The sequence below is a fragment of the Schistocerca serialis genome, chromosome 3 (assembly GCF_023864345.2).
Source record: "Schistocerca serialis cubense isolate TAMUIC-IGC-003099 chromosome 3, iqSchSeri2.2, whole genome shotgun sequence".
NCBI classification, from domain to species: Eukaryota; Metazoa; Arthropoda; class Insecta; order Orthoptera; family Acrididae; genus Schistocerca; species Schistocerca serialis.
Genome location: NC_064640.1, coordinates 255,380,605 through 255,388,908, shown reverse-complemented (window position 1 = coordinate 255,388,908; position 8,304 = coordinate 255,380,605).

The window sequence follows — 8,304 nt, the reverse complement described above, 5'->3', positions numbered from 1 at the left end:
CTTGGTTGTTAGAATGTTTCCATCTCCTCTTCCATAGAGGCTCTTGTCTAAAATAATTAGGTAGTTAAAAAGAACAGCGAGAATTGCTAATTCTAATAGACAAACAGTGTGACAAAAATAAGTCGCATATGCAGATTTAGAATCTTGCAGGTACCTTAACATACAGTTTTTAGTTCCAGAGCTCGTGTCAATGCCTTTCCTATGGAAAGTCACCTGATCTCTGTGTGATAACGGAGATTTTGGTAGAGCGAATTCATGTCGTCACAAATAATTCTAAAAGGTCGAATTTGCAATGCTTCATCTTTACTAGAGTTCACAACTCTGATCACCTCTTTAAACACATATTTTAAAAGAGAAGGTAAAACTGTGGCTACGAGAACTTCTCGCTGAAGGAAGCAGTGTGTCCATGAAACAGTTGGCATTACTGACTTTAATTTTGCAACGAAACCACTTTTACTGCCAGTCGTAGCTTTAGTACCATTACTACAAATGGCGATACATTTTGTCCAATTAATCTCGTAGTGGCGAGGGCTTTCTAGAAACATGTCATACAAACACTGGCCAATAGTGTTTGCAAGAAATGCTTTGCAAAATAAAATGTGTTCCATTATGTTTTCATCTGCTTCATAGCAGACAAATGCCACAATATAGCGCGCAATCTAAAACATCAGTGTATTCATCAAACTGCATAGAAAAATTTGGTTTATTTTTTCGACTAATTGTTCTCTAACGTGACCAGCCATATCGTTTATTCTGCGTTCAATGTTATTATCAGACGGTGGTATCTTTTTGAGTTGTTTATCCTCTGCTTACCTAACATAATTTCAACCATATCTAGGGCTGCTGGCAAAAATAAGATTCTCATCTGTATGCGACTGCTCTGCTTTAGCGGCTCGGTGTGTGACTCGGTAGATAGCTAATAACGCTTTCTCCTTGGCACTGGATAGCTAAAATCAGATAAAAAATATTGTTAAATCAGAAAACCAAATAAATAATCAGTAACATAATTTTATTTTTAATCAACAAGTAATAATACTATTTCATTGCCTGATTCATAGTAGTTTGCTGCTGGTTGAGATTCTTCAGTTTTCTTTTGGAGAAACCTGTTTATCAGCTTCCTTGGAATGTTTAGTAGCGAGGTTATGGATAAGCTTTGATGGTTTCATACCCTCACGTGACAGTATCTCGCCGTAAATTAGACAGTGAGGTTTATTATTCATGACAGAAGAACCATACTTCAGATAATTCTCATCATAAAGTTTATTTCTTTTAATTTGATTCCCTCCAACACTGCCACTTGTACCAGGCGTGGAGGGCTGCGTAGACCTTTTGAGAAACTTCTCCATTTGGTGCTTACTTGGTGTGAACCACGTAGACACAATAATCACATCCGTACTCGCTGGCGTACTCAGGCAACTGATCGAAGCAGACAAAAACTCGGGTCTCTGCGACCACTGACCCTTTCTCGCCCCCACGCCTCCACCGTGGGAAAGAACTGTATCACTGCCCGCAGAGTACTGCGACAACCTTGCACAGTCTTCGTGATTTCTTGATCAGTATAGTATCAATAAAAAGAAAATTGAATACATTGCCTTTGAAATCACTGACATAGTTTTCGTATGGTTCTGTGGGAGGGCCGCCAGAATTTTTTTTGTTGAAAACACTGCCATAAACAATGATTGTTTGGAACTCAGCTCACTCTGTTCATTCACGAGACCCGGAAGACAGTAGATGTGAGTGTATAGATTGATACTATCTTCAATACTGCTCACCGCTGTTACTGTATGAATAAAATTTGGAGTATTAAACAACATTTGTGGTTGAACTGGTGAGTTTGTTGCAAGTAGCTTGTAGTTCTTGACGTAGAAGGAAGTCCAGGCTTAAAAACAGTTTTATGAGTTCCTTTAGGGAATGTTATTATAACTTCTAACAACGGTGCCTCAGGTGCAATGAACATGATGGTGTCAGTTCCAGTTTCAGTGACTGGTCTGGACCTCTGTTGACATAGTAAGTCACTATCCAGTTCTAAAATTGAGGTGAGATTAAGAGCATAGGAATGCATCTGCGTCAGTGTTTGTTAAATGGGGTCCTATGTTGGAATGTACTGAATGTCCCAACACACCCAAGGTATATACATCATGACAATATTGCATCAGGTGAAAGCAGGAGACGAGGTGCGGAGCAAGAGCTGCAATTGCAGTAGCTGAGGAGGTCCAGCATGCATTGAAATACAATACCATGGAATCTAGTGCTTAAGTCTGTTGGCAGTTTGACACTAGCTGTGGGGGATGGCGGAGTGCAAAAAAGAGCAGCATGGCCTCACCCTGTGTGGATGAGGTGGCTTGCGGAGCAGTGGTTGTCAGACTTCGCTTCAGCAGAATGGAACCTGCCCCGAAATGTGAAGGGTACAGAAGCCCAGCCCAGCATGGTGTTCGTTTAAATAAAGATACTATTGTCATCATCTTTTTGCAGCGGTTGTTAGAGAATAGCACAAGTGGACTTGAAATTAGGGGAAGTGAATTGTTATGTCATAGAAAAACCAATTATTTTTTAATTTCCCACTATTTTGAAATTAGGAGCAGATTCTATACTTATCACAAGTGACCTGGAAACCATTCAGGCTATGCTCATATCCTCAGGTCTGCTATCTTATATTTCTTAATTTCACACCAGCGGAATAAAGCTCAACCTTGCATTTTTTGAAATGCCTGCCAATTTACAATTAGGACAATTGCCTTACATCCACAATGACATCGTATGAGTGGGACGAAAACCTTGTAGTGCAATTGATTTATTTTTTAATTTTCCACTATTTTTAAATTTTTCACCATTAGACATAGGGCAATGGGCCTGTATCAGAGGGGCATGACCTCAGGAGACAACACACTTTATCCCAGACCTGGGAAACCATAGGGTGGTTGGCATCATCCTTTGTTCCAGAACTGGGAAACCCAGTGAAGAGCAGCTGGCAGTGTTCTTTCTTCCAGAACAATAGAGGGGAGAGAGCAATGGCCTTTGTTCCAGAACAACGGAGCGGAGACCAATGCCCTTTATCGCAGAACAATAGAGAGGGAGAACCATAACCTTTGTTCCAGAACATCAGAGTGGGGAGGAGGAGGGTGGTGGTGGCATCCTTTGTTACAGAAGGCCCACAGCTGTAATACTCTTGTAGATTCGCCATCCTGCGGAGGCATCTGGAAGGTATATCCATCAAGGTAAGGTGAAAGAAGTCAGAAATGCGCCACAAGGTCCCCTGCACAAATAGCTTTCATTGGAGGCTGTTGTGTCGAACAGAATCGAATGCCTTTGAGATGTAGAGTACCACTCCCCTTAGGTGCTCTGGGTTCTCTGTAGTTTCCATAGCTTGCTTGACAATGTATAGTGGATAGTGATTCGTTGAATGGCCTCTCATGAAATTCACCAGAGAGGAGGGGCTCTTCTCACATATGGCATGCAGGTGGCAGAGATCAAGCAACTCGAAGGCTTTTGGTAAATCTAAGAGAAGGCTTATCATGAGGACAAACTGGATCCTTTACTGTCTTAGGAATCACAACTATGATGGGTTTCTGTACCACCTTATGTTGCCCTTATTTCAGTATGCCATCAAATGCGTGTGTCAGATAGATGGCGACAGCAGGTTGCTCTACTTGAGGACTAGGTTTGTAGAGAGGTATAGGACTCTAGTTTCCTTGAGATCCAGCTGACATAAATAATACCCACTCATTTTTCCCATACGACTTGACTGGATATCACCCCCCCCCCCCCCTTCTTCTTTGTGCACAGGGAATCTTGGAAAGAGGCTTGCGAGCATTGCAATGTGTTCAGTATCAGAAGCTGTCGATCAGTGTGTACTTTGTAGCAAACATCTAAGCAAGACCTTGTGCCTTGGTGTCTAGTTCATTGTAGTGTCAGCAGTCTTCCGTGCAGATCGTTTGTCCTTTGGGAGCGCTGGAATAGCATCTGCCCATTCCTTACTATGGTGGTCATCAATACCTACCTTAATTTTGCGTTTTCAATTCAGTTTATGCAGCATTTCGTAGCAGGGTGTCTAGTAACTGGCCACACTTATAAAATTTTCTTCCTCCTCTATGGCACCTAGGGATCGAGGTAGGACATGTGGTAAACAGAGTTGTTGTAGGGCATGTGTTGTAATGTATCCCACCCATGTTTCACAGCCTGGCTCATATGGTACACAGCAAAGCCTGGCTAGCTAAACAGGACTGTGCAGCTAGGCACTGGTGCCCAGCCATGTTGACACAGCTCGCTAGACTATTTCGCTGACTCTGCTGCATCTGCTTGCAAATCCAAATCTTCCTTTATAATTGTTTCGACCAGGACTCTTGGCAGAATGTGTGATTGGGCCCAGTCTCCAATTGTAACATTAAAATTTTATTCCTATTTAAAGAAAATTCCATATGATTCAAATATAACATCATGTGGGGAACATTAAAAATACACAAAAAATACTCACTGCATCATAGTAACTCAAGAGACCTAATATTCGAAGGAAGATCGCATTATTTTTACCTACAATTTTCTGAGTTGAACCTCTGTCCAAAAAATTATGACACATAAAGTAATCATCTTAATATCTATTTCCAAACATAGGCTTCATTTTCAACCTGATTCTCAATTCTTTGGAATATAATACCAGAGCGTTTTAGTTGAATCTCAAAGTTTCACCATCTCAAGTAACATTCTTTATTGCTAGATTGATGTTCTGGTATCCAGTCATATGATCTTTTTCCACTTTAACTGAGTTTAATATACTGATTTTGAAGAGAAGTAGGAACAAAGTGTCTCAGCATGACTAGAAAAAAGGCGTCAAGGAAAACAAAGTAATGCTTGTCGTTTTTCACTCCAATCTAACCAGACATAGTGCACACATTCATTGTTCAATGGTTTACATTGAATTAGAGTTGTAGAAAATACATGGGAGTTAACATCCAGCAGAAAATTTTTTGGATGGTCAGTTGGACCACATTTTACTGCCTCTTCTACTTCCTTAGTTGTAGATTTCAAAGTGTTTAAAATTCAAATTCAAAACCGTTACAGGTATTGGCCAATTGTTCATCTGCAAAAAGAACAACAGTTCTCCTTTAATAATTATTAAACTTATACCAGAGCCTGCATGCCGATGTTGTATTTAAAAATATACTTAAAACGCTAAAAATGACTGTAGCAAATGACCTACATCTTAAGAAAATGCCTTATAAAATGAAGAAAATTATCTTATGATAAATGTTTAAAAATTACATCATAAATCAGTACCTTAAGCATAAACTTAAAATGAAAACCATAAGACCCTTCAATACTATAGATAATGCTTTTATTTTAACTTAGCTTGAGTTGAATTCTTGTTGAATGTGAAGGATCATCAGTTACCAGCCAATAACTTTTATAAGTCAAAAAGCTGCGTTCAGCATCAGCTGGTGTGACTCGAACATACTTGAAGTGAGGAAGATCATCTGATTATTAAAACCTACCCATTCCTGTCCATGGAATAATTTTTACCTCTGAGTATGAGATTTGACACAAAATGTCGTAACTGACGTTTTTGTGCAGTACTTGCTTCAGTTTAGATGTGATAGTAGTAGTAATTTCAACGCATGTGGTTCTAAATATGTTATATATTGTTCGTTAATAGACTTTCATAATATATTACGATAATATGAGTCAATGACCAAAAAGACCTAGAAAAAAAATTGTTGAAAATGTTCTAAAGAATGTCCCAAACAAAAGAATATGAGTTTGAAATTAGAAAAATGTAAAAATGGAAGAAAATGTCTGTTAACAGAGCATACTTACACAAAGAGGTGTGCGCTGAACAGAGTTTATGTTGGATACTTGCATGACTGCACTCAGTAAAAAAATATTATATCCCCAATGCATGGGACCCACTTATTTCAAAAAAAATAATAAACACAATAATGAACTCAGTCACCCTCTAATATTAGCTTGTCCTGTTTATTTTGTTTCCTGTGGTGAAGTGAATGTGATGAGCGGAAGGAGGAGCAAGTTGGCAGCCTCCGGTGAGGAATGGTGCTGTGGGAAGAATTCCTACAATTCTGCTAACACACTTGGTTCACACTTCATAATTATTACTTGCTGCAGTAGAAGTCGCACACAGAAGTAACAAAAGTTCGTGAAAACGTTTTCAAACCAATGTAATACCCAGCTCATTGACAAATAATAAGCTATTCACTGCGTAATGGCCAGTGTAGTGCCACACGGTGGAATAGGATAACAAAAGTGGGGCAAACTCTATAGTCTCTAAAAGTTTTAATGAGCTATTATGCACAGAGATAATAAGAGTATGGGAGAGAGAACATTTTTCTAAGTTCTTACCACTCAGAATTGCTAATGCACATAGAAGTGTCAACAAGAGCCAGCTGCTAGGCGTAAACATTTCGACATGATTAGTCCATCACCAAGAGTGCAACATCGACACTTCTGTGTGTGCGTGTGAATTAGCTCAGAGGAAAAGTGTAAAGCCCGGTCCACACACAACGATCTGTCTGCGCAGACATCGGCGCAGATGTCTGTACATGCACAAGATCGCTGCAAATGTGGTGTGTTCACACGACACAAACCTCAATCTACTACTCCCCCGCCATCTGTCGGTGTAGAAAAGAAATATCAGTGGCAAGCAACTACGCGCTCCGTAAACGTCAAAAATTTAATTCAGTTATTTTGAAATATAGAAATGGAGGAAGTTCTATTGTGGTCTGTGTTCGCAACTTGCGCTACAAAAAACGTTCAGACCAACCGCGGGAAACAGAGAAAGCGGTCAAAATGGTGTAGACAGTGGCTGCTAAAGCGAAAGCAGTGTTCTCACGTAAATTTACTGCGAGATTTGCAGGGCGAACCTTAAGAAAGCCAAGCAGATCAAAATACCATAACGTTGGCTGGTAGACTTGATCTACTCCTACATCAGATCTTCTAGATTTCTGAACTTTGGATAACTCTTTTCGGTAAACAGTTCGCAACGAATTTTTTTTTTTTTTTAATTCTGTTTGCCAAGGCGTCAACTGCCCGCAATTTTTCAATTAGAGTATTGTATGGTGCTGTCTTTTTGTGTTGGTCACTGTATACTTTACTTTTAATCTTCGACAAACATGGGTGGTTTCTATATATTTCAATGAATTCACTAACAAACTCTCGAGAACACTGACGAGTATCAGCCATTTTAATGCCCTGTGCGCACAAATACAAACACTAGACTGAGCAAACACCTGTTTCGCGCCAGATTTGCGGCGATCTCCTGTCCACACGCTCCAACTTGTCTGCGCAGATGTGGTTTGAACCCACAGATTTGAGAGGTTTCGCTCAAACATCCAACTCCAACTTCCAGGTTTTTCACACACCTCAGGTTGGTGCAAATTTTTCTGTCCACACGCAACGATCTGTCTGCGCAGATGTGATGGGCGCAGACATTTGCGCAGACAGATCGTTGTGTGTGGACGGGCCTTAAGACGAGTGCAGACCAACCTGCCTTCGTCACTGTCCTAACGTTATGTAAGAATTACTAGGTAGGATGCAACAACACCTATCACGGGTTTGACGAAACAGCTGCGATGCTGAAACAAACTGATTAAGCCAATACAGCAGAACAGAAGACCGCTGACGACTCGTAATGAGCGAGACCGATTCGGTCATTACAAATGACATCTTACAGCAAAGCCACTCCTCGACGCTCCTGCTAGCCTACAGGCAGTCGATAAATAGCATTGACGACGTTCATGCTGTCAGTACTTGATTCTCTGGTTATTACACTGATGGAAAAAAATGGCAACACCAAGAAGGAGTTCTGCGACATAAACGAAAGTTATTATGCGTGTTTTTACATCTGAAAGATGACGTCTATTCAGATTTTGCGTTAGTTGAATAAGACTGGCGCTAGTAGCACCGCTATGAGGATACAAATCAGGTTTGCTTTCAATACACATTATAACGGTCGTAAGCGTTACTTACCTTTCAAACTGGACGTAGTAAGTTGAATGCCTTTAATGCGAGGAAGATGCCATTATCAGCACCTCACTCAGTTTGAATGAGGTCGTGTAATATGGCTATGAGAAAGTGGATGTTCCTTCTGCAATACTGCAGAAAAACTTGGCAGGAATGTAGCCACTGTACAATATTACTGGCAGTGGCGGTCATGAGAATATACGGTCGCAAGAAGACTGGACTCCGGACAGACGTGTGGAACTATCGATAGGGCTGAACATAGTGTTCGGCGTATGGTTCTGGTGCATTGTGCTATATCTACAGCATCAATTTGAGCAGCAGTTGACACCACAATGA